Here is a 27344-nt window from a genome sequence, read left to right as displayed (position 1 = left end):
TGACGGGGTTCCTTGAGCTGCGTTCTCGCGTTCTGTGTCCGGTACTGACATTCCATAATGCCCAGTACTACGTTCTATGGCCTGGGATCCCTTCCTGCAAGATCATTCCATGTTCTAATGCCATCAGCCCCTTCCCCGCACTCGCATTCTACGTTCTGTGTCCCTCGTTCTGTGTACAACACTCCGAGGCCAGTTCTAGGTCTCTGGTCTCTGGCCCTCTGGCCTCGCTGTCCTCCTCTGTAAAATGTTTTCCAAGGAACGTCCCAGCTCCCACCGTCGGATGGTGAGGAGGATGGAGGGAAGACAGATGAGGAGCGGGGTGGGGGTGGGGGACTGTCACACAACCTCAAGGAATTCCACAGGCGAGTCCCAGCCTTAAGGGCCTTGGGTTGGGGCTCCTGGATACGGAGGGCGCGGGCTTGGGCTGCAAAAAAGCGGCCTCTACATCTCGGATGGTGGCGATAAACCCAGCAATGCATTAGTCCCGGCAGCACTTCCCCCTCGCGGCTGCAGGAAGGCGCCCGGCCGCTGTAAATGTAGGGGGAAGGGGGCAGCAGGCACCGCCCCGGCTCCAACACGTCACGATCCAGGGCCTGGGAGGCGGGGTGGCAGATAGCTAGGCGAGCGCACCTCGAGAAGCGGCTGACGGAGCCGCCCCGCCCCGTCGAGGCGGGCGGATTTGCATCACTAGGCCAGGGACAGACCAGGGACCTCCACCACCCTGGGCCTGACGTGTGCTTTCACCTTCCCTTTGTCCCAGCCTTCCAACCGGTTCCCTCCGACCTCAGATAGCATTTGGTGTCTACATTAGCTCTCACATTTGATCCCAGACCATGGGAGCTGGGAGGGGGAAGGGAGAACCATCACCAACCCTGCCCCGTGGCACGTTTTACTGAGACCCAGAGAGGGGAAGACAGTCAGGCTCTTTGGTGGTGAATGATTTAATCGTTAAACCTTTTCATGGGACAGGAATAAATCACTGACTTCCAAACTTCTAACGTTAAGCATTTTGCAAAGCCTAAAAGCGCTCTCTAAAAATCTGAGCTGCTATTTCCTCATTCGTCTTCCCACAGAATGTCAGCTCTGGAAGTGCATGCACTTCGGGATCATCGGAGTCCATGTTACAGAGGAAACTGACTTGGGGTGGGGGAAGGACTTGACCAAGCTCATCTAGGTAGTACGGGCAGGTCTGGGATTCTAACCGAGGTCCCAGGACTCTGAAAGCAGTGCCCTGCCTTCCCCTGCTGTAGATGTGAGAACTGTCCAGCCGCAGACACCGCCCACACGTACACGAGGCACCTACATCTCCAAGCCCTCTAGGGCTCATGTGGTGCTGGGCTTAATCATAGAGTCCGAAGATATCAGCAGCCCGAAGGGCCCTCAGAGATGATTAAATTCGATAATCGCTAAAGCCCTGGCCTTCTAGCTCTAAAGCCTAGGAGAAGAGGGAATAATTTAATTCCGTCATTTTAAAGAGGCAGAAACAGATCCAGAGAGAAGAGACTTGGTAGTAAGTTCATTCTAAATCTCATTGGCTTTAGAATCAGGAGGGACCTTGGGCATTAGGGAAGGACAGTAGCCTGTTTGCCGAGTGTTTAGAAGCCAGAAAGCACTCCCCTTGGCTCAAAGTGGCCCCATTTCTCCAATCTCTCAGGTGTGGTGTGTGGGATCCTCTTGGATGCTTCCCTCTCCCTTACCCCACAAATCCAGTCCGGGGCTAAGTCTCATCATTTCCACCTCTTCAACCTCTCTAGCATTTGACTCTTCTATTGACACTCACCACCACCTTAAACGTCAGACCATATCACCTTTTGCCTCTTCAATCCTTCCTCCAACAGAGCTGCCCGAGGGATTTTCCAGATGTACAGATCTGAGCGTGTCATTCCCCCCCTACTCAATGACTGCCCGGTGGCTCTCCATTACCTCCAGAACCATATGTAAAATCCTCTGTTTGACTTGAGATTTCTACATAACTTGGCCCCAACCTCTCTTTTCCCTACTTATTATACATTATTCCCTTTCCTGCATTCTAGAGTCTAATAGGGGCGGGGAACTTGTGGCCTCCAGGCCACATGTGATCTTCTAGGTCCTCTACTTGGGCCCTTTGACTGAATCCAAGTTTGGCCACATGTGGCCTCCAGGCTGCAGGTTCCCCACTCCTGGACCCAATTGGCCTTCTCTCACACAAGGCTCTCCATCCACTCATCCTATCCCTCCCTATCAATGTGTGCCACCTCCCCTCTGCCTTCACTTCCTAAGACCGAGTTCAAACACCACTTTCTATGCAAAACCTTTACTAATCTGCAGCCCTGCTTCCCCCCCCCACATCACCCCCTGAGAGCACTTCCTCACTCACTACCTTGTGGTCGTTCTGCATCTATTCATCTGTATGAGTTATCTCCCCACAGAATGTAAGCTTGAGAGCAGGGATGGTATCATTTTTGTACTCATATCCTCAGTACCGGGAATAGTGCCTGGCACATAGTAGGAGATTAAGAGACAGTAGGATAGCACAGTGGATAGAATAGTAGACCTGGAGTCAGAAAGAGCTAAATTTAACCTGCCTCAAACACAACCTGTGTGCTCCTGGGCAAGTCACTCTGCTTGCCTCAGTTTCCTCAACTGGGAGCAAATAATAGCGCCCACCTTTCAGGATTGTTGTGAGGATAAAATTTGATATTTACAAAGTGTTCTTGGACCTGGAGTGAGGAAGAACTAAGTTTAATCTACCTCAAATACTACTTATGTGATCCTGGGCAAGTCATTTAACTCCTGATTGCCTCAGTTTCCTCAACTGGGAGCTGATAATGGCACCTACCTTTCAGGATTATTGTGAGGATAAACTTTGATGTTTGTAAAATGTTTTGCAAATCTTGAAGCAATATAGAAATGCTAGCTAATATTAATTAGCTAGAGTCCAGCACTCTACCCATTTTTACAGATACCCTTGGATACCATCCCTCCCACCCCACCCCCCACCCACCTCACCTCTATAAAAGCCTGCAGCTCTTTAACGCAAGGGTGTGCCTGAAGGAACTTTTCTCGGGTCCTTTCCAAATTCATTTGAGTTTGCTGGTCCTTTGGCAGCTCCAATGCCATGAACACTAGGGCTCCTGACATCAGGTAGAGCAGCACCAGAATCAGCAGTGCCAGGAGGGTGGTGGGTTTCATGGCACAGCCTGAAGATGTGCAGATGTTCTGCTGGGAGCTCCGGGTTTGCCCCAAGTCTTCTGGTCAGAGTGGTGACAAGCATGGACACTGAGGACAGGGAGGGGGTATTACAGTAGAATCTGCCTGATGCCAACTATGAATCCCTGTGATTCACTTGAGCAAGCCAATCATGGAACAAGGAAAGGGCTCATAATGAAAGGAGGCAGTTTTGTGTCATGAAAAAAACCACTGGCCTGCAGCGTATGGGGCCCAGGCTCCGAACCTGTTTGTCTTTGTCCCTTGGGGCTCTTAGAGGCATCAAAGGTAAATAATGCCAGAATTTTAACAGCTGAGTGGCAAGCATTCTGAAATTCGAAGTCATAGCATCTGAGTTCAAATCCTGAACCACCCTTTCAATCCTTCAGCCTCAGTTTCCCCATCTGTAAAATGTGGGGATTGGTCTCGATGACCTCTAAGCTCTCTCCCTGTTCTAGATCCATGAACTTGTAAACAGCTCTTTGGCTTCCTAACATTGGGCAAGTGACATCTGCCTGGGCTTCAGTTTCCCCAAGTGTAAAGTGAGGGGGTTAGACCAGATACTCTCCAGATTCTTGCCTGGCTCCAAAATGTCTGCAATCTGTGACCTCTAAGATAAGGATGTTCCCAAACAAACTCTTCATAACCAAGGTGACCAAAGTTGAAAATTGCCAATCGCCACCCCCCCAAAAAAAGAAAAAGAAAGAAAGAAAACAAAATCTAGCAACCATCACCTTCCAGAGCCAAAATAGTATCAAAACTAGTGGTTCAATATACATCTTCATGACTACACTTTGGTGGATCCACAGTCTCATTGGCCTAGGGGCACCTTAGGAGAAGACAACAGCCCCTCCCAACCCTTCTCCATCTTGATCCTGCTCCTGTTGTTAAAATCTGTGTGTGGGCAGCTGAGTGGGTCAGTGGATAAAGCACTCAGGCCTGGAACCAGGAAGACCTGAGTTCAAATCCAGCCTCAGACACTCACTAGCTGTATGACCTTGGGCAAGTCACTTAACCCTGTTTGCCTCAGTTTTCTCATCTATAAAATTAGCTGGAGAAAGAAATGGCAAACCACTCTATCTTTGCCACAAAAACTCCAAAATGGGATCATGAAAAGTTGGACACAATTGAAAAATGCCCAGACGCACACACACACAGCTCTCCGAGATCTTTCTGCAGCTCTTATAAGCCACAGATTCTTCAGAGAGGATCCATCTAGCATACTAGAGACCTCCTTCTCCCTCTTTTAACATGTTGTGGATACCAGTGGAAACTTTGGGCATCCTCTCTGTCATCTCTCATTCTTACCAATTGTCCAGTACCTTTTCCCATCATACATGTCCTGGCAAGCATCTTTAGGCCACTCTTTATATGCAGCTCATGGTTGGCGTATGACGTGCCCTATGACCTACCACGCAACTTGGAGTTGCCGTTCGGGTCACGTACAATTTTGATTTTTCTGTGGTGTTCCCTCATACATTACCATCTCAGGAAGAACACTGGTGTTAAAAAGATGGGATTTGGCAGAAATGAGCTTGGCATGACCAAAGGCATTATATGTTTTCTCAAAGGTAATTCCAACCCAGTTTCATCCTCAGATTCAGCTCTGGGCTCCCTCAGTTCACTGGTATCTGCAGCACTTGATAGAGTAACTTGCTGGGCTTCTGACCCAACCTCATGTTATGATTAAGCAATATGACTTCTTTATCGACTTTGTTTTTCCAGCGTATATGAGGCTATGACAGTCCCATTTCCTATAAATGAGGTCTTGCCAAGTTGGGGAGTGGGGATGGGGGTGGGGGGTGGGAAGGGAGAATCAGGAACTACCTCCTAGCCTAGGTCAACGCTTTCAGTTACATGTCCTATAAACGTCACCCTCATGCTATTTAATCTATTAATCAGGAAGAGACATTGCATTGGTAAGCAACAAGATTACATTTCTAGTGTGGGGTTTGCCAGAAGGTCAGGTAACAATCACTATCAGATAAAGGTTTAAGAATGGTTTTTAAAACACATGTTTTTAAAAACTTTAGGTTTCAAATTTTCTGTCTTCCTCCCTCCCTACACACCACCCTCATTGAAAAGGCAAGCAACTCAATATAGGTTGTACATGTGCAGTTATGCAAAACAGGTCCATAGTAGACATGTTGTGAAAAACTAACTCTATTTCCCTTAATCCTATCCTGCCCTCCCATTTATTCTATTCTTTCTTTTGACCCTGTCCCTCCTCAGAAGTATTTGCTTCTGATTACCCTCTTTCCCAATCTGCCCTCCTCTCTATCATCCCCCTGCTCTCTTGTCCCCTTCTCCCCCTATTTTCCTGTAGGGTAAGACAGATTTCCATACCCAATTGAATGTGTATGTTATTCCTCCTTAAGCCAAATCCTATGAGAATAAGATTCACTCATTCCCTCTCACCTTCCCCTTTCCCTCCACTGTAGAGACTTTTCTGTTTTTTTTTTGTGAGATAATTTACCCCATTCTACCTCTCCCTTTCTTCTTCTCTGAGTATAATCCTCTCTCATCCCTTAATTTTATTCTCCAGATATGACCCCTTAATCTTCAACTCACCCTGTGCCCTCTATCTATCTATCTACATATACATACATATAATTTTTTTCCCCAACTACCCTAATTGACAAAGGTCTCATGAGTTATAAATATCATCTTTCCATGCAGGAATGTAAACAGTTCAATCTTAATAAGTCTCTTATGATTTCTCTTTCCTGTTTACCTCTTCATGTTCCTTGAGTCCTGTATTTGAAAGTCAAATTTTCTATTCAGCTCTGGTCTTTTCATCAGAATGCTTGAAAGTCCTCTATTTCACTGAATGACCATTTTTTCCCCTGAAGGATTATACTCAGTTTTGCTGGGTAGGTGATTCTTGGTTGTAATCCTACCTCCTTTGTCCTCTGGAATATTATATTCCATGCCCTGCGGTTCTTTAGTGTAGAAGCTGCTAAATCTTGTGTTATCCTGATTGTGTTTCCACAGTACTTGAACTTGTTTCCTTCTGGCAGCTTGTAATATTTTCTCCTTGACCTGGGAACTCTGGAATTTGGCTACAATATTCCTAGGAGTTTTCCTTTGGGGATCTCTTTCAGGAGGAGATCTGTGGATTCTTTCAATTTCTATTTTGCCCTCTGGTTCTACTATATCAGGGCAGTTTTCCTTGATAATTTCTTGAAAGATGATGTCTAGGCTCTTTTTTTGATCATGGCTTTCAGATAGTCCAATAATTTTTAAATTCTCTCTCCTGGATCTATTTTCCAGGTCAGTTGTTTTTCCAATGAGATATTTCACATTGTTTTCTAATTTTTCATTCTTTTGGATTTGTTTACTGTCTGATTTCTCATAAAGTCACTAGCTTCCAATTGCTCTATTCTAATTTTTAAGGAAGTATTTTCTTCAGTAATTTTGGACTTCCTTTTCCATTTGGCCAATTTTTCTTTTTAGGGCATTTTTCTCCTCATTGGCTTTTTGGACCTCTTTTGCCATTTGGGTTAGGCTATTTTTTAAGGTGTTATTTTCTTCAGTATTTTTTTGGGTCTCCTTTAGCAAGCTGTTGACTTGTTTTTCATGATTTTCTTGCATCACTCTCATTTCTCTTCCCAGTTTTTCCTCTACTTCCCTTACTTGCTTCTCAAAATCCCTTTTGAGCTCTTCCAAGGCCTGGGACTGATTCATATTTTTCTTGGAGGCTTTGGATGTAGGAGCTTTGACTTTGTTGTCTTCTTCTGGTTGTATATTTTGATCTTCTTTTTCACCAAAGTAAGATAATATAGTCTGACTCTTTTTGCACTGCTTGCTCATGATCCCAGCCAATTACTTGAGTTTTAAACTCTTTGTTAAGGTAAGAGTCTGCTTCCAATGTGGAGAGTGTACTGTCCCAAGCTTCAGGGGTTTGTGTAGCTGTTTTCAGAGATACTTGTAGGGACCTATAAATTTTCAGTTCTTCCAAGGTGGTATGATAAGGGGTGAGGTGTTTACTCCTTTCCTGGCCTGTGACCACAAGTACTCCTTTCTGTCCTGTAACTGTGAGGAGGGGTTTCTCTCCACAGCCACTCCAAGCTCCACCAAGCCAGCACTCCTCCTCACCCCAGCACCGCTGCCCAGAACAGTGACCCAGATCCACACACGGGCAAAGCAAGAGATTCCTGCCTCAGCACTGGCAAAGAGATCCCTGCAATCCCTCTCTGATCAGCCACTGATTCCCCCTCAGTCTGTGGGCTGGAAGCTCGGGAAGCAGCTGCCCCCCCAGCGCCATGCTGTTGGGGAATGGAGCTGAAACCCCACCTTCCTTTCTCAGCACCGACAGAAACAGACTTTTCCCACTGACCTTCTAAGTTGTCTTTGGCATTGGTGGATTGAGGAGTCTGGAAACCGCCACAGCTGCCCGAGATTCAGTCCTCTGAGGCCTGCTCCAGGTTCGCTGCGGCCTGCACGCCCACTCCGCGCTGCACTCCCAGCCCAGCGTGATACACCTTTCTGATCAATCATCCAGGTTGTCTTGGGCTGGAAATTTATTTCACTCTGTCTTTTTGTGTGTTCTGCTGCTTCAGAATTTGTTTAGAGCCATTTTTTATGAGTATTTGGAGGGGTTTGGAGGAGAGCTCAAGCAAGTCACTGCTTTCACTCCACCATCTTGGCTCCGCCTCCAACAATGGTTTTCTCAGACTCTTGCTACTAGATTGGACCAAGCTCACAAGTCATAACCCTAATTCCAACTCTCTTTCATCCTCCATATCATCCCACTGCCTTTCCTTAAGCTGTCCCCCAGTACTAGAATAAGCTCCCTCCTCCTCATTTTCACTTCTTGCAATCCCTGGCTTTCCTCAACGCTCAGCTCGTGTACCACCACATAGAAGAAGTCTTTCCTAATCCCTTCCCAACCAAATGTGAGTGCTCCTTCGGGCCTCAGTTGGTTTTCAAACGATTAATATGCTTATCTATTTCCAGATTGCATCACCACCCTCTCTCACTCAATAAACTCTTTGAAGGTGGGGGTTATTTCTCAGTGTATATCCTCAGGACCTAGATCTGTACCTTGCTTTCGGTTAGTAGACCAGGAGCTCCCAGCCCTTTTTTGCCCCTGTACTCTGTGGCTCTCTGTAGAACCTACCCATGTGCTCTATTCAATGTGAAAGGAAATATATGCTAGAATTTACCATGAATCTGTGCATCAGAAACAAGGTAGATTAATTTCAATAGCATTACATAGTTATTTACCAAATATTCCCTCTACACCTTGACAAGCTTCTCATACCCACTGAAGGATGCATAGCTCACTTTGGGAATTCTTGTAGTAGACAATAAATACTTATTGTATTCGATTGGAAATCCCATTTCTCCACTCCCTATCCTCCTCAAACCTCTTCTCTCATCAGGACATTTTGACTGTTAGGACCATCTCCCTATCATGCCATGCTCATTCTCTGTTTTCTCATATTTTACTAATTTTTTCCTTTCATCTATGTTTGCCCAAATCTTCACTATCCTTCAAAGTCCATCTCCAGGGGAGCCAAGATGGCAGAGTAAGAAGTAAGTCACCCTCATTGACCTCTGAAAGCCCAGAAATTATTGACCCAGGAAAAACCCTGAGGCAGCAAAAAGACTGGGCATAGCAGTCTTATACCCCAGGAAGCTTGGGGGATTAATGGGAAAGGCCCCTCTTGCTCTGGGGAAGAGGGAGCAGTACAGGACTGAAGGTGTCCCAGCAAGCCAGTGGCAAGCCCTACCTCAGCATACCAGAGGGAGATCCTGAGACCCAAGTTGGTAGAACAGGTAAGTGACAACACAGGACCCCCACCACCCCCAACCACCACCGACAGCCTCAATACAGGAAGGGGAACTGGTAGACACCAGCTTAGAAAACTACCATGGATGACTGCATTCACCAGCAGTGAAATCACCCAGTACCTCAATACAACTATGGAAAGCATAACTCCAGAAGGCAAAACTCCAGGCTGACAAAAATCCACCAGCATGGAAACATTCCTGTGCAATGCCGGGGCCAGCAGGAGCCAAACATTCAAGTGCAAGGCCCAGGTGAGCAGGAAAAGAAGCTTGGGTAAGCTCCCCCTTCACTGCAGCAGGAGAACTCAACATTTTGTTTTAAAAATCAGGAAATAGAGGCAGGCAAATGGCAGAGTAAAAAGGTAGTCGCTCTCACTCTCCCCTATCAAGCTTGAAAACCCAGAAAATATCACCCCAGAAAAAAAACCCTGGAACAATTGAACTAGAAGAAAGATGGGGAGCAGCAGTGCAGCAGCCCAGCAAACGGGTCTCCCAGTGCCTCAGCAAGAATTAGGGAAGCAGACTACAAGGGCCCAGGAGATAAGCACCCTGCAGCATTCATCTGAAAGGAGCTGAAGAAAAACCTAAAGTCTTCCTAAAGCCCAGCCTTGCTGATTCCAACCCAACACAGGTAGCTGTCAGACCCTAGCCTCCAACTGTCAACCAGGAAGAGATCCTGAAGCCCAGGTGGTAGAGCAAACACCAACACCTGGACCTCCAAGTGCCTCAGTGAGGGCAGGGGGAACTGGTGGAAACCACCAGGTGCCTCAGCACTCTACCGCAAAGGAATCCCCCAGTGCATTAGCAGAAATAAGGGAGGCAACAGTGCAAGGGGCCTCATGCAGAAAAACACCCTGCAGCACCCATCTAAAAGGAGATGAAGAAAGCTAAAGGAAAGGAAAAGCAGGCAACCTAGAATTGCCTGAAAGTTCCAGCCTTGCTGATTCCAGCCCAACACGAGGTAAGCTGCCAGAAACCTACAGCCTCCAATTGCCAACATAAGAGGCCCCAGCACACAAAGCCAGTGACCAAGACCTAGGCTCCCAACACAAGAAGCTTGGGTCAGTACCCTCTGTTCCCCAGCAGGAGAGCTCAATCTCTTTAAAGGCCAGGGAATAAAGAAACACCATGAGTAAAAAGAAACATACCATAGATTCATATTATGAGAAGAGTGAAGATCAAGACAGAAATTCTGAAGAGGACAACATTGTCAACAAACCCACATCTGCAACAACAAAAGGGAATATGAACTGGTCTGAAGCCCAAAAAGCCTTCTTAGAAGAGCTCAAGAAGGATTTTAATAGTCAAATGAGAGAGGTAGAAGAGTCCTTCAAAAATACAATTGGCCAATTGGAAAAAAATACACTGAAGAAAACAAGTCCCTAAAAAACACAATTGGCCAATTGAAGAAGGAAGTACAAAAACTAACAGAAGAAAACAATCTGTTAAAAACTAGAATTGGACAAATGGAAACTAATGTCTCTATGAGAGAGCAAGAATCAGTCAAACAGAAACAAAAAAATGAAAAAATAGATGAAAACGTAAAATACCTCATCAGTAAAACAACCGACCTGGAAAATCGATTCAGGAGAGACAATTTAAAAATTATTGGACTACCTGAAAATCATGATGAAAAAAGAGCCTGGACAGTATCTTTCAGGAAATCATAAAGGAAAACTGCCCTGAAGTAACCATAGAAAGAATATAATCCACTCACCACCTGAAAGAGATCCCAAATTGACAACGCCAAGGAATATAATAGCAAAATTCCAAAATTACCAGATGAAAGAGAAGGTGCTGCAAGCAGCCAGAAAGAAACAATTTAAATATCATGGAACCACAGTCAGGATTACACAGGACCTTGCAGCTTCTACATTAAAAGACCGCAGGGCATGGAACATGATATTCCATAAGGCAAAGGAGCTTGGAATGCAGCCAAGGATCAATTACCCAGCAAAAATGAGCATCATTTTTCAAGGGAGGAGATGGATATTCAATGAAATAGGAGACTTCCAAACTTTCCTGATAAAAAGACCAGAGCTCAACAAAAAATTTGATCTTCAAGTACAGGACTCAAGAAGGACATAAAAAGGTAAATGGGACAGAAAGATACAATATGTTGTTAATAAGGGGCTGTTTAAACCCTACAAGGGAATGACACTTGCAACCCTTGAGAACTGTATTGTTATTACACCATGTTAAAGGAGTATACATAAAGAGGGTGGATATTAGTTGACTTTGATGTAATGATAAAAAAAAATCTAATCAAGTGGGTTAAATGGATCCAAATAAGTGGATCAATCTGATCTTAGAAAATGTACTGAGAAAGGAGGAGGCAGACAAGGGTAAATTACATTACAGGAAAAGACACAAAATCCTATTACAGCAGAGGGAAAGAAGGGAGGGGGTGAGCATTGTTTGAACCTTACTCTCATCAGATTTGGCTCAAGAAGGGCATAAACATAATCAGTTAGGTATAGAAATCTAACTTGCCCTATAGGCAGTAGGAGGGAAAAGGGGAAAGAAAAGGGAGGGGGGAGAAGAAGGGAGGGAAGAAGCAGTAAGAGTAAAGGGGAAGAAAAGGGAAAGGGATAATAAAAGGGAGGAGGGACTGAAGGAGGTGGTCAAAAGCAAAACACTAGTGAAGGGGGAAAGGAAAAAGGAGAAAGAAAAGCATAAATGGGGGGAAAGGATGGAGAAAAAGACACAGATAGTAATCATAACTGTGAATGTGAATGGGATGAACTCTCCCATAAAATGGAAATGGATTGCAGAATGGATTAAAAACCATAATCCTACAATATGTTGTTTACAGGAAACACATTTGAAAAAGAGTGACACATACAGGGTAAAGGTAAAAGGCTGGAGCAGAATATATTATGCTCAGCTGAAGTAAAAAAAGCAGGGGTAAATCCTGATCTCAGACAAAGCAAAAGCAAAAAGATCTAATCAAAAGAGATAAGGAAGGAAACTACATCCTGCTAAAAGGCACCATAGACAATGAAGTAATATCATTACTAAACATATATGCACCAAATGGTATAGCATCCAAATTCTTAGAGGAGAAGTTCAGGGAGTTACAGGAAGAAATAGACAGCAAAACTATACTAGTGGGGGACCTGAACCTCCCCTCTCTGCCTAGATAAATCTAACCACAAAATAAACAAGAAAGAAGTTAAGGAGGTGAATAGAACATTAGAAAAGTTAGGTATGATAGACCTCTGGAGAAAACTGAATGGGGATAGAAAGGAATATACTTTTTTCTCAGCAGTACATGGCACATACACAAAAATTGACCATGTACTAGGGCATAAAAACCTCACAATCCAATGCAGAAAGGCAGAAATATTAAATGCATCCTTTTCAGATCATGATGCAATAAAAATTATATGTAATAAAGGGCCATGGAAAGATAGACTAAAAAATAATTGGAAACTAAATAATCTAATCCTAAAAAATGATTGGGTCAAACAACAAATCATAGAAACAATCAATAATTTCATTCAAGAGAATGACAATAATGAGACGACATACCAAAACTTATGGGATGCAGTGAAAGCAGTTCTTAGGGGAAGTTTTATATCTCTAAATGCTTACATGAATAAAATAGAAAAAGAGGAGATTAATGCATTGGGCATACAACTAAAAAAATAGAAAAAGAACAAATTAAAAATCCTCAACTAAACACCAAATTAGAAATATTGAAAACCAAAGGAAAAGTTAATAAAATTGAAATTAAGAAAACTATTGAACTAATAAATAAAACTAAGAGCTGGTTTTATGAAAAAATCAATAAAATAGATAAACCTTTGGTTAATTTAATTAAAAAAAAGAAAGAAGAAAACCAAATTACTAGTATCAAGAATGAAAAGGAAGAGGAAATTAAAACAATAATTAGAAATTATTTTGCCCAACTATATGCCAACAAATTTGACAATCTTAGTGAAATGGATACATATTTACAAAAATATAAATTGCCCAGATTAACAAAGGAAGTAAAATACTTAAATAACCCCATCTCAGAAAAAGAAATTGAACAAGCCATTGATGAACTCCCTAGGAAAAAATCTCCAGGGCCAGATGGATTTACATGCAATTCTATCAAACATTTAAAGAATAATTAATTCCAATACTATATAGACTATTTGGGAAAATAAGTGAAGAAGGAGTCTTACCAAATTCTTTTTATGATACAAATATGGTGTTGATACCTAAACCAGGAAGAGTCAAAATAGAGAAAGAAAATTATAGACCAATTTCTCTAATGAATATAGATGCAAAAATTTTAAACAAAATACTAGCAAATAGATTGCAGCAACTTATCACAAGAATAATACACTATGACCAGGTAGGATTTATACCAGGAATGCAGGGTTGGTTCAATATTAGGAAAACTATCAGCATCATTGAGCATATCAACACAAAACCAACAGAAACCACATGATCATCTCAATAGATGCAGAAAAAGCTTTTGATAAAATACAACACCCATTCCTATTAAAAACACTAGAAAGCATAGGTATAAATGGAGTCTTCCTTAAAATAATAAATAGCATCTATCTAAAACCTTCAGCAAGCATTATATGTAATGGGGACAGGCTAGAAGCATTTCCAATAAGATCGGGGGTGAAACAAGGATGTCCATTATCACCACTGTTATTCAATATTGTACTGGAAACCTTAGCTTTAGCAATAAGAGAAGAAAAAGAAATTGAAGGCATTAGAATAGGCAAAGAAGAAACAAAGCTATCACTCTTTGCAGATGACATGATGATATACTTAGAGAATCCTAGAGAATCAAGTAAAAAACTACTTGAAATAATAAACAACTTTAGCAAAGTTGCAGGCTATAAAATAAACCCACATAAATCATCAGCATTTCTATATATTACCAACAAAGCCCAACAGCAAGAGATAGAAAGAGAAATCCCATTTAAACTTACTGTAGACATTATAAAATATTTAGGAGTCTACCTCCCGAAACAAACCCAGGAACTCTATGAACACAATTACAAAACACTTTTCACACAAATAAAATCAGATCTAAATAATTGGAAAAACATCAGTTGCTCATGGGTAGGCCGAGCTAATATAATAAAAATGACAATCCTACCTAAGCTAATTTACTTATTCAGTGCCATACCAATCAAACTACCAAAAATTATTTTATAGAGTTAGAAAAAATAATAACAAGATTCATTTGGAAAAACAAAAGGTCCAGAATATCAAAGGAACTAATGAAAAGAAATGCAGGGGAAGGTGGCTAGCAATTCCAGATCTTAAATTGTATTATAAAGCAGCAATCATCAAAACTGCTTGGTACTGGCTAAGAAATAGGGAGGTGGATCAGTGGAATAGGTTAAATATGCAACACACAGTAGTCAATGACTATAGTAATCTATTATTTGATAAACCCAAAGACCCCAGCTTCTGGGATAAGAACCCACTCTTTGAAAAAAACTGCTGGGAAAACTGGAAAAGAGTATGGCAGAAACTAGGCATAGACCCAAATCTCACACCATATACCAAAATAAAGTCAAAATGGGTTCATGACTTAGATATAAAGGCTGATACCATAAGTAAACTGGGAGAACAAGGAATAGTTTACCTATCAGATCTATGGAGAACAGAAGAATTCATGACCAAACAGGAGATAGAGAACATTATGAAAAGCAAAATGGATAATTTTGATTACATTAAATTGAAAAGTTTTTGCACAAACAAAGCCAATGCAACTAAGATTAGAAGGAAGGTAGAAAATTGGGAAAGAATTTTTACAACCAGTCTCTCTGATAAAGGCCTCATTTCTAAAATATATAGAGAATTAAGACAAATTTATAAGAACACAAGCCATTCCCCAATTGATAAATGGTCAAAGGATATGAACAGACAGTTCTCAGATGAAGAAATTAAAGCCATCTATAGTCATATGAAAAAATGCTCTAAATCATTATTGATTAGAGAAATGCAAATCAAAACAACTCTGAGGTACCACATCACACCTATCAGATTGGCCAACATGACAAAACAGGAAAATGATAAATGTTGGAGAAGATGTGGGAAAATTGGAACACTAATACATTGTTGGTGGAGTTGTGAAATGATCCAACCATTTTGGAGAACAATTTGGAACTATGCCCAAAGGGCTACAAAAATGTGCATACCCTTTGATCCAGCAATAGCACTTCTAGGGCTATATCCCAAAGAGATCAAACAAATGGGAAAAGGACCCACATGTACAAAAATATTCATAGCAGCTCTTTTTGTGGTGGCAAAGAATTGGAAATTGAGAGGATGCCCATCAATTGGGGAATGGCTGAGCAAGTTGTGGTATATGAATGTAATGGAATACTATTGTGCTATAAGAAATGATGAACAGGCTGACTTCAGAAAAACCTGGGAGGACTTATATAGTCTGATGCCAAGTGAAGTGAGCAGATCGGAGAGGACTTTGTACACAATAGCAGCCACGTTATGCAATGACTAAGAATGTTAAACTGAACCCTTCTCAGCATTATGAGGATCTAAGATATCTCCAGAGGCCTCAGGATGGAAAATGCTATCCACATCCAAAGAAAGAGCTATGGAAGTTGAATCGCTATCATTTTTTCCTCTTCTGTTGAGTTTTGTTTCCTCTTTCTGATGGTTCCTCCTATTGGTTTTAATTTTTACTTACAACTTCACTAATGTGAAAATATGTTTAATGGAATGTAAATGTATAGCCTATATCAGATTGTGTGCCGTCTTGGGAAGGGGGGTGGGGAGAAAGGGGGAGAAAAATTTTAAACTCAAAAGCATATGGAAGTGAGTGTTTATATCAAAATAAATTAATAAAATTTTTTTAAAACCCACCAAAAAAATCAGGAAATAGGCAAACACCATGAACAAAAAACAGAAATAGAAAATTACCATAGTTTCTTATTTTGGGGAAAGGGAAGATCAAGGCACAAATTCATAAGAGAACAACATTGTTAATATACCCACATATGAAACCTCAAAGGGAAATATGAACTGGTCTCAAAAAAGCCTCTTGGAAGAACTTAAAAAGGATTTTAAAAGTCAAATAAGAGTGGTAGAAGAAAAATTGGGAAAATCAGGAAATCATCAAAGAAAACTGCTCTGAGGTCCTAGGACCAGAAAGTAAATTAGTTATTGAAAGAATCCACCAGTCATCCCCTGAAAGAGATCCCAAATTGAAAATATCAAGAAATGTAGTAGCTAAATTCCAAAAGTACCAGATCAAAGACAAAATACTGCAAGCAGCCAGAAAGAAACAATTTAAATATCAGGGAAACACAGTCAGGATTACCGAAGATCTTGTAATTTCTACATTAAAAGATCAGAGTGTGGAATACAATATTCTGTGAGGCAACGGAGCTTGGATTACAACAAAGGATCAACTACTCAGCAAAACTGAGCATAATCTTTCAGGGGAGGAGATGGACATTCAACAAAATGGGAGACTTCCAAACCTTCTTGATGAAAAGATCAGAGCTCAACAGAAAATTTGACCTTCAAATACAAGACTCAAGAGAAGCAAAAAAGGTAAATGGGAAAGAAAAAAACAACATATTATTAAGAAAAGCAAACTGTTTACATCCCTGCAAGGCAAGATGACACTTGAAACTCTTAAGAACTGTAACATCTTTATGACATTTAAAAAGGAGTATACTTAGACAGAGAGCGTGGGTTTAAGTTGACTTTGATGTGATGGTAAAAAAATCTAATTAAGTGGTGAAAAGAGATTGTACTGGGAGAAGAAAGGAAGAGGCAGACAAGGATAAATTACATTACATAAAAAGGCACAAAAACCAAATACAGTAGAGGGAAAGAAGAGAGGGAGATGAGCATTGTTTGAACCTTACTCTCATCACATTTGGTTCAAAGAGGGAATAACATAATCAGTTAGGTATAGAAATCTAACTTATCCTATAGATGTAGAGAGGGTAAAGAGAACAGAAAAGGAAGGGGGCTTTTAGAAGGGAGGGCAGACTGAGGGAGGCAGTGGTCGAAAGCAAAAGTCTACTGAGGAGGAAAAGGGAAAAAGGGGGGGAAGCATAAGCAAGGGGGGAGGGAAATAGGATGGAGAGGAAGACATAGATAGTAATCATAACTGTGGATGTAAATGGGATGAACTCTCCCATAAAACAGAAACAAATAGCAGAGTGGATTAAGAACCATAAACCTACAATATGTTGTCTACAGGAAACACATTTGATGCCAAAGGATACACAGAGTAAAAGTAAAAGACCGGAGCATAATATATTCTGCTTCAGCTGAAGTTAAAAAATCAGGGGTAACAATTCTGATCTCAGACAAAGAAAAATCAAAAATAGATCTAATTAAAAGAAATAAGGAAGGAAAATGCAGCCTGATAAAAGATACCATAGATAATTGAAGTAATATCATTACTAAACATGTATGCACCAAGTGGTAGAGCCACCAGATTATGAAAGGAGAAGCTAAGGGAGATAGACGAAGAAATAGACAGCAAAACTACACTAGTAAAAGACCTCAACCTCTCCCTCTCTGAACTAGATAAATCTAACCACAAAATAAACAAGAAAGAAGTTAAGGGGATCAATAGAATCTTAGAAAAGTTAATATGGTTGACCTCTGGAGAAAATTAAATGGGGAGAGAAAGGAATATATCTTTTTCTGGGCAGTACATGGCACTTACACAAAAATGACCACATACTAGGGCATAAAAATCTCACAAGACAATGCAGAAAGGCAGAAATATTGAATGCATCCTTTTCAGATCATGATGCAATAAAAATTAGAAATAATGAAAAGATAGACTAAAAATTAATTGGAAACTAAATTATCTAATCTTAAAGAATTAGTGGGTCAAACAACAAATCATAGAAACAGTCAATAACTTTATCCAAGAGAATGACAATAATGAGACAACATACCAAAACTTATGGGATGCAGCAAAAGCAGTCCTTATGGGAAATTTTGTATCTCTAAATGCTTATATGAATAAAATAGAGAAAGAAGAGATCAATGAGCTGGGCATGCAACTAAAAAAGCTAAAAAGAGAACAAATTGAAAATCCCCAATTAAATACCAAATTAGAAATTCTGAAAACCAAAAGAGAGATTAATAAAATTGAAATTAAGAAAACTGTTGAATTAATAAATAAAACTAAGAGCTGGTTTTATGGAAAAAAACCCAATAAAATAGATAGACTTTTGGTTAATTTGATTAAAAAAAGAAAGAAGAAAACCAAATTACCAGCATCAAAAATGAAAAGGGTGAATTCACCATCAATGAAGAGGAAATCAAAACAATAATTAGGAGCTATTTTGCCCAACTGTATGCCAATAAATTTGACAATCTTAATGAAATGGATGAATATTTACAAAAATATAAATTGCCCAGATTAATGGAAGAGGAAATAAAATACTTAACCCCATTTCAGAAAAAGAAATTGAACAAGCCATCAATGAACTTCCTAAGAAAAAATCTCCAGGACCAGATGGATTTACGAGTGAATTGTATCAAACATCTAAAGAACAACTAATTCCAATGCTATATAAATTATTTGGGGAAATAGGTGAAGAAGGAGTTCTACTAAATTATTTTTATGACGCAAATATGGTGCTGATACCTAAACCAGGAAGAGTCAAAACAGAGAAAAAAATTATAGGCCAATTTCCCTAATGAATATAAATGCAAAATTTTTAAATAAAATATTAGCAAAGAGATTATAATAACTTATCTCGAGGATAATACGCTATGACCAGGCATGCAGGGCTGATTCAATATTAGGAAAACTATCAACATAGTTAACCATTTCAACAACAAAACTTACAAAAACCATATGATTATTTCAATAGATGCAGAAAAAGCATTTGACAAAATACAACACCCATTCCTATTAAAAACACTAGAGAGCATAGGAATAAATGGAGTCTTCCTTAAAATGATAGATAGCATCCATCAAAAACCATCAGCAAGCATTATATGCAAAGGGGATAAACTGGAAGCATTTCCAATAAGATTGGGGATAAAACAAGGATGTCCATTATCACCACTGTTATTCAATATTTTGACAGAAATGTTAGCTGCAGCAATTAGAGAAGAAAAAAAAATTGAAGGAATTAGAATAGGCAAAGAAGAAACAAAGCTATCACTCTTTGCAGATGATATGATAGTATATCTAGAGAATCAAGTAAAAAATTACTTGAAATAATAAACAAATTTAGCAAAGTTGCAGGATATAAAATAAACCCATGCAAAGCACCAGCATTTCTAAATATTACTAATAAAGCCCAGCAACAAGAAATAGAAAGAGAAATTCCATTTAAAATTACTGTAGTCACGGTAAGGTATTTGGGAGTCTACCTGCCAAAACAAAACCAGGAACTATATGAACACAATTACAAAACACTTTTCACGCAAATAAAGTCAGATCTAAATAACTGGAAAAATATCAGTTGCTCATGGGTAAGCCAAGCTAATATAATAAAAATGACAATTCTACCTAAATTAATTCACTTATTCAGTGCCATACCATTCAAACTACCAAAAAATTATTTTATAGAGCTAGAAAAAACAATAATAAAATTCATCTGGAAGAACAAAACAGAATATCAAAGGAACTAATGAAAAGAAATGAAAGGGAAGGTGACCCACCTGCACACGATCTTAAATTGTATTTTAAAGCAGCAATCATTAAAACTACTTGGTACTGGCTAAGAAATAGAGTGGTGGATCAGTGGAATAGGTTAGGTATTCAAGCAACAGTCAATGACTATACTAATCTACTATTTGATAAATTCAAAGACTCCAGCTTCTGGGATAAGAAATCACTATTTGGCAAAAACTGCTGGGAACACTGGAAAAATGTGTGGCAGAAACTGGGCAGAGACCAACATCTTACACCCTATACCAAGATAAAGTCAAAATGGATGCATGATTTAGATCTAAAGACTGATACTATAAGCAAACTAGAAGAGAAAGGAATAGCTTACCTTTTAGATCTATGGAGAAGGGAAGAATTTATGACCAAACAAGAGATAGAGAACATTATGAAATGCAAAATGGATAATTAAATTGATTACATTAAATTGAAAAGTTTTTGCTCAAATAAAGCCAATACATCCAAGATTAGGAGGGAAGCAGAAAACTGGGAAAGAATTTTTACAACCAGTCTCTGATAAAGGCTTCATTTCTAAAATATATAGAGAGAACTGAGTCAAATTTATGAGAAACAAGTCATTTCCCCAATTGATAAAGTCAAAGGATGTGAACAGACAGTTCTCAGATGAAGAAATTAAAGCCATCTATAGTCATATGAAAAAAATGTTCTAAATCACTATTGATTAGAGAATGCAAATAAACAAACTCTGAGGTACCACTCACACCTATCAAATTGGCTAACATGACAAAACAGGCCAATGATGAGTGTTGGAGAAGGTGTGGGAAAATTGGAACACTAATACATTGTTGGTGGAGTTGTGAAATGATCCAACCATTCTGGAGAGCAATTTGGAACTACATCCAAAGGGCTATAAAACCCTTTGATCCAGCAATACCACTTCTAGATCTGTATCCCAAAGAGATCATTAAAATGGCGAAAGGACCCACATGTACAAAAATATTTATAGCAGCTCTTTTTGTGGTGGTAAAGAATTGCAAATTGAGGGGATTGCCCATCAATTGGGGAATGGCTGAATAAGTTGTGGTATATGGATGTAATGGAATACTGTTGTGCTATACGAAATGCTGAGCAGGCAGACTTCAAAAAAAAAACTTAGAAAGACTTACATGAACTGATGCAGAGTGAAATGAGCAGAACTAGGAGAACATTGTACAAAGTAACAGCCACATTATGTGATGACTGACTTCGATAGACTTGGCTCATCACAGCAACACAAGAACCTAAGACTACTCCAAAAGATTTCTGATGGAAATTGCTATCCACACCCAGAGAAAAAAATAGGGAGTCTGAATGCAGATGGAAGCATACTATTTGCTCTCCTTTTCTTTTATTGTTTTGTTTTATTGTTTCATTCTCCTGGTTCCTCCCATTAGTTTTAATTGTTATTTACATCATGACTAATGGGAAAATATGCTTAAGTAGAGCCTATATCAGATTGTATGCTGTCTGGTGTGGGGAGAGGAAAGTAGGAGGGGGAGAAAATTTAAAACTCAAAATCTTGTGGAAATGAATGTTGAAAACTAAAAATAAATAAATAAAATTTTAAAAAATGTTAACTGAGAACTTGCATTAAAAAAAAAAGTCCCTCTCCAGATCCAACCCCTCCCTTCCTACCCTGCCCCATGAAATCCTCCCCTGGCCACTCCAGCCCATGTTGATTTTCTCAACTTCTGGTGGCATTATACATAATTTGGCAATTAATTATAATTATACTCTTCACTATCATCAAGTTGGTCTTATCTCTTCAACTTGAAAGAAGCTCCTAGGGGCCTGAGATCACATCTTATACTTAGATATAATAACACCTATTTCTATGTTGCTTTAAGGCTCACCAAACACCAACATCTTCACTGAAAGGGAGGTAATACAAGTCTTGTTAACCTCGTTTTGCAGATGAGAAGATAGCTGCCTTTAGTGGGACTTGCCCATTTAGTAAGCATCAGAACCAGTATTTGAACCCAGGTCTCTTCTGACTCCAAGTCCAGTGCTCTTTCTTTACTGTGTTTGTGACTTAGATCTCTATTATAATATAAGCTCCACGAGGTTGAGAGCCCCCATCTCAGTGCTATGTGAGTAATACATACTTAATAACTAGTTTTACTTTTGGTTTTCTAGCAAACATATATATGAACTAATTGTTTGTTAAATGAATAAGCAAGGGGAGACATGTAAGTTAAGATTTCAGATGTATAAGCTAAGATTTCAGGTACTGGATGACTGTCTGGATTATCACCTTGTTCTTTCTCAAGAATTTCAATTAAAATAGAAAATTCTATTCACAGAACTATTACTGTACCTCTCCATCCAGGATCGGCTTTTGTCTAGTGGGTCACAAGCTGAAGTGAGCAAAGTTGGTAATACTTTGAGAATGCAAGTATGGTTTCTGAGACAATCAAGTGTGTGTCGGCATGAAAGAAAAATGGGGAAAAAAATCCTGACTCAGCCCTTCTATCCTGTATGGCACTATCTTCCCTGGGCAAGAGAAGAAGGATGTTTCTACAGTGAGTTAACACAGTGATACTTTATCTTCCATTCTTGGGACATTGCTGAAGGAACTCAGGAAGATCTTGGTCACTTTGGTTAGATTTATCTAGGTCTGAAAGGGGTACATTAATTTAATTAATTAAATTAATTAAAGGGTCAAAGCAATTACTGTTTTGCTTTGTATTTTTTCCCTTAGTTCAATTAGTTTTTCCTTTAGGCATATTAAATGCTGTTCTATTTGGTTCATATATTTAGCGTCACTTTATAGGACAGAAATGTGTTGGGATGAATGTAAATTCAGAAACTACTACCAGTTTTGTGAGCAGCTGCACCAATCAGATATTGTAAGGAGACATGTTGGCATCAGAGAGTTGGCAAAGAAAACCTGTAGACACCAGTACACAGTAAGCCTAACGTGGCCAAAGTTTGGCTTATGGCCTTGACTTCTCCCTCTCTCTCCTCCCTCCATCTCTCTTTAACATCCTAAGAGCCTTTCATAGTCTCTTCCACAGAAGGCATTCAAAAAATACTTTTCATTACCTTTCATTCAACACTGTCCTCTCCACCCACTAAAGCCCAGATAATAGAAATCTTAGAGGAAATGTTCCTTATCTACAATTCAAAAGATTATAATTTCTGAGGGACCATCTTATTTTAAAGGACAGCTAGGTTGCACAGTGATAAAGTGCCAGACCTTGAGTCAGGAAGACTCATCTTCCTGAGTTCAAATCTGGTCTCAGACGCTTGGTAGCTGTGTGACCCTGGACAAGTCATTTAACCCTCTTGCCTCAATTTCCTCATCTACAAAATGAGCTAGAGAAGGCAATGGCAAACCATTCTAGTATCTTTGCCAAGAAAACCCCAAATGGGGTCACGAAGAGTCAGACACAACAGAAACAACTGAAGAGTAACAACATCTCATTTTCAGGACAGAGAAAGGAACATCTGGCAAGCTAGGGAAATAAGGGATGCCTAAACTTTGCTTTACAACCTGCCTGCCCACATGCTCACTCTGTGTGATACCATGGCTCAGCCCTTCCGCAAGGGAAATCCAGTCTGAAAGGGATCCCAGCAAAGGGATCATGTCCAGAAGGGACATGTGTTTCCAAGAGTATTTTGGATTCAGAAAGAGGCCTTCCCCTCACCTCATACCCCTTGAAGAAGAGTTCCTCTTGTTGAAGTAATGGAGAACAGCCATGGTCATCCTGGAGGTGACCCTGACCATCCCCATATCCATAGTTACTCAGGCCATTTGCACAAGGGTTGTTGAAGGCACATGGGCACCAGCAGACAAACAGAAGAGTAAGCAGGCTGGGTAAAGGCCTTGCAGAGAGCTTAGTTTACTACCTAGAGCCTGGCTTCACCACTGCCTCCTGTTGGCAAGGCACCCAGCTACCCTAGACTCTGTTCACCTAGGTATGAATGCCCCAAACAATAATGTTTCTCCTGGGTACTTCCTCACCACCTCAAGCTCAGCATGTCCAAAGCCAGGCTTGTTGATTTTCTCCCTACATCTGCTTTTTCTGGTGACTTGACTATTTCCCTCTATTTTACTCTGCCTCCTCCATGTCTAAGACTTTGGAGTCTTCTTGGACTCTGCTCTCTCCAGTCACCAAAGCCTGTCGATTTCATTTCTGCCACAGCTCTTGAACTTGTACCATCATCTCTGTTCCCAGCACTACTACCCTCCCATAGACCCTGATTACCACCCTCCTGGACTGCCACAATAGTCTCCCAACAGACCTGTAGTTCTGCTTTCCCCATCCAATCCATCCCTCAAATGCTGTCAGAATAATCTTCCTTTGACCAAGTTTAGTCACATCAGTCCTTTGCTTGAAAATCTTTATTGTCCTTCTTTTTACTGAATCTAGAAGTTTAGTCCTCATTTCCTGGCATTCAAGGTCTTCTACAACACATGCCATCCTACTTTTTCAGTCTTATTTCACACTGCATCTTCTATATGTTCTAATCTGTAGATAAACTTATTTGTGTCTTGGTCCCTGAATGTACTTCCCACCTCTCTGTCTTTGCTCACACTGTTTCCTATGCCTGGGCTTCTCCATTTCCCTCTCTTCACTTGTTGCATTCCTATCCATCATTTAAAGTCCAACTCAAATTCTCCATGAAGATTTTGCAATCCTCACCTTTCCACCCTCTAACCCTGAGTGAGTGACAACCTCATATATATTCTGTTTTGTAACTATCCAATACAATTTTCATGTAATGCTATCATAGTTATCTGTTTTTGTGACTTAAATCTCTATTATAATATAAGCACCACAAAGTTGCAAGCCCCCATCTCAGTCCTACGTGGGCAATGCATACTTAATGACTAATTTTGCTTTTGTTTTTCTGGCGAACACATATATGAACCAATTGTTTGTTGAATGAATAAGCAAGGGGAGATGTATAAGCTAAGATTTCAGGTACTGGATGATGTCTCTATTAAGTCAAACCCATATGAGCAGACAAAGGGGGAGTGGGAGGAGAAGGAGGTCTATAACTGGACTAAGTTGCTGATAGCTTGAAAACTTCCCTTTTCCCACTCATCTCCATCCTTAGCTCCTTTCCTCTATTGGACAGCACAAAAGAATAATTTGGCTGACACATTATCCCACCGGTCACTAGGATTGAGCTGAATGCTCTAGGTGCCTCCTTTAACTATCTGCATTCTAAATGCCTGTCTGCCAAAGAAGGCAGCCTCTTGGAATAGAATGCTATTCTTAAGTCAAAGGTATAAGACCCTTCTTGAACCTCTGTTTCAAAAGTAGCAGCTACTGAGTGGAAGGAGGTTAGTGATGGCAACATTGTCAAAGAATGGTGGTACTGCCCGTTTAGTATACACAGCCCAGCCTATTATCCATATCTGCAGTAGTAGGGTGACCCATGGGCATGAGCAATATTGGAAGAAGTCTCAAATATCTATAACTCACTGCTGCCTACCCCACCAAAAGTCAGTGCCTACTGCCATTCCTACCTCCCCAGGACCATATCTTCGTGTCTCATGCTCAAAGGACCCACCCTAGATTCACATCACTTGTAACTTTAAAGAAACTCTGAGGTTTTCTCCTTAAAATATTCATAAAATATTTGTGAGCTGGCATACACAGGAAATGGAGCAGAGGACAGAGTCAAAATATTGAGTTCTGTGTCTGCCACACTAAGCTGGTAATGAGACCACTGAGTGGGCACCATATAAAGTCAGGTCATGTAGGATGAATTGCAGGGGTGGGGAACCTGTGGCCTTGAGGCCACATGTAACCCTCTAGGTCCTCCAGGGCGGCCCTTTGACCACCCCTAGAGAGGAAGGAGATATTTGAAAAGCATCCATATTCAGTGCCCCATGGACAATATTTCATGGTGCATCTGATTTATCCTTAGGCAGGAAGAGGAGAAAAATAATTTCTTCCATTCCCATACATTCAAAAAAATTTGTTGAACACCTACTGTGTTTTATACACATATACAAATGCTATACCAGCATCAAGCTTTCATCAGCTTGATTTCTCCTGTGGCTGGTGGAGTTGCTTCCCTGCTTTTTTCTCTATAATGCTAAGAAAATGATACCCCAAGCTCTCAGAGCTCTGATCCTTCAGGATCCCCTTTTCTAATCCTCAAGATCCCTCTCAAATCCTGACCTTCTAATGGAGAAAGAGGCAGCCCATTTCCCATCTCCTATAACCCAACCTTATTCCCATCCCTCCACCCTTCCCCCAAAGTCTCAAACCAAATGCTACCTACCTCTTCCACTGTGCCTTCTGGAATGCCTGCCCCATAGGCAGCACACTTGCTTTCATCTTAAAACTTTTTCTTACGCACTCCTTCCATCTTCTAGCAATCACCAAGACCTAGCTCTCTCCTGTTGACACATTCTTCCTGGCCACACTTTCCAGTGCTGGTTGCACTTTAACTCTTTCTCCTCAACTCATTGGTCAAGGTACGGGAGTTGGAATACTCTTTGTTCCCCATTGCTACTTCCAAGTTCTCCCCATAACAATATCATTCAGTAAATTCTCCTCCTTTGGAGTTCATGCAATCCACATCTACCACCCAACCAAAATCCTGGCAGCTGTTGTCTACAGACCCCCAGGACACTCCCCTTCCATCCTTAATGAGTTCAGTACCTAGCTCAAAATCTCTCTCTCCACTCCAACCTTGTCCTCACATATTTTGATACTTCCTCAAACACCTTAACCTCCCAGTTCTTCAACCTACTCATTTCCCATGATTGAGTCCTCCATCTCACCACAGCCATCATGAAGATGGTTCTTGATCTTTCAATCACCCACAAATGTTAATAAACCCTGAAAGTCTCTTATGTGATCACAATCTATTGGCTTTCCATCTCTCCTCTGCCATATCCCTATCCTTCATCCACACTGTGATCTTCAGTCCCTTGACCCCTCATTTTTCTCCCAGGGCATCACCTTTGCATTAGCCACACTCTCTTCCTTTTCTCATCTTAACCCCTTAGTGACCCAGTTCAATTCTACATTGCCCTCTTCTCTTGAATCCCTTGACCCCCTCATCATATTGCCAATTGTGCCCCCTCCGAGCCTCTGCCTAGGATCACTCCCACCATCTACTACCTTTACTTCTACACATGTGCTGCTGAATTAAGATGGAGAAAATCAAGCAAACATTCTGACTGTGTTCACTACAAATTTGTATTACATAACCTCAACTGGGCCCTCACCTCTGCTAGGATTCTTCTACATCTCCCTAGTTAACTCCCTATCCCACCCACCACAGCTGACTGATCTCTATATGCCTTTCCCAGCAGGAGCCTATTCCTCTGAACTAGATGGAGAAAGGTGTTTCCCCTCATCTCATGTGTCAACAAGTCTTATATTTTATCACTCTCCTTATTACACTCTCCATTCAAGTCGATCAAGCCTGCTAACTATTTACCATACACAACATCCATTTCCTACCTCTGGGCCTTTGCAGAGATGATTCCCCTGCTTCCCCAATAATCAGAGTGTACTCCTGCCTGGTCTCTACCTCTTAGAATTCCTAACTTTGTACAAAGCTCACGTAGGAGGCACTGCCCACTACATGAAGCCTTTTCTGACCTCCTAGTGGGTACTTTATATATATTTTGTATTTACATTTCTGAGAATATATTGTATCCCCTCAATAGGAGGTATGCTGCTTGAGGGCAGAGACCTTCTTTTGTTGTTTTTGTAGCACAGTGCCCTGATGC

At 40.6% G+C, this 27344-nt stretch overlaps 1 protein-coding gene across 1 annotated transcript in view; it reads right to left on the bottom strand.

Moving 5' to 3' along the window:
• Positions 1-27344, bottom strand: part of LOC110200049 (hexokinase-1) — a 139870-nt gene that overhangs the window by 86001 nt on the left and 26525 nt on the right. The gene's annotated exons all lie outside the window — the stretch shown is intronic.

The sequence above is a fragment of the Phascolarctos cinereus genome, unplaced genomic scaffold (assembly GCF_003287225.1).
Source record: "Phascolarctos cinereus isolate Bilbo 61053 unplaced genomic scaffold, phaCin_HiC Scaffold_3;HRSCAF=262, whole genome shotgun sequence".
Classification (NCBI taxonomy): domain Eukaryota; kingdom Metazoa; phylum Chordata; class Mammalia; order Diprotodontia; family Phascolarctidae; genus Phascolarctos; species Phascolarctos cinereus.
This window is presented reverse-complemented; position numbering and strand designations above follow the sequence as displayed.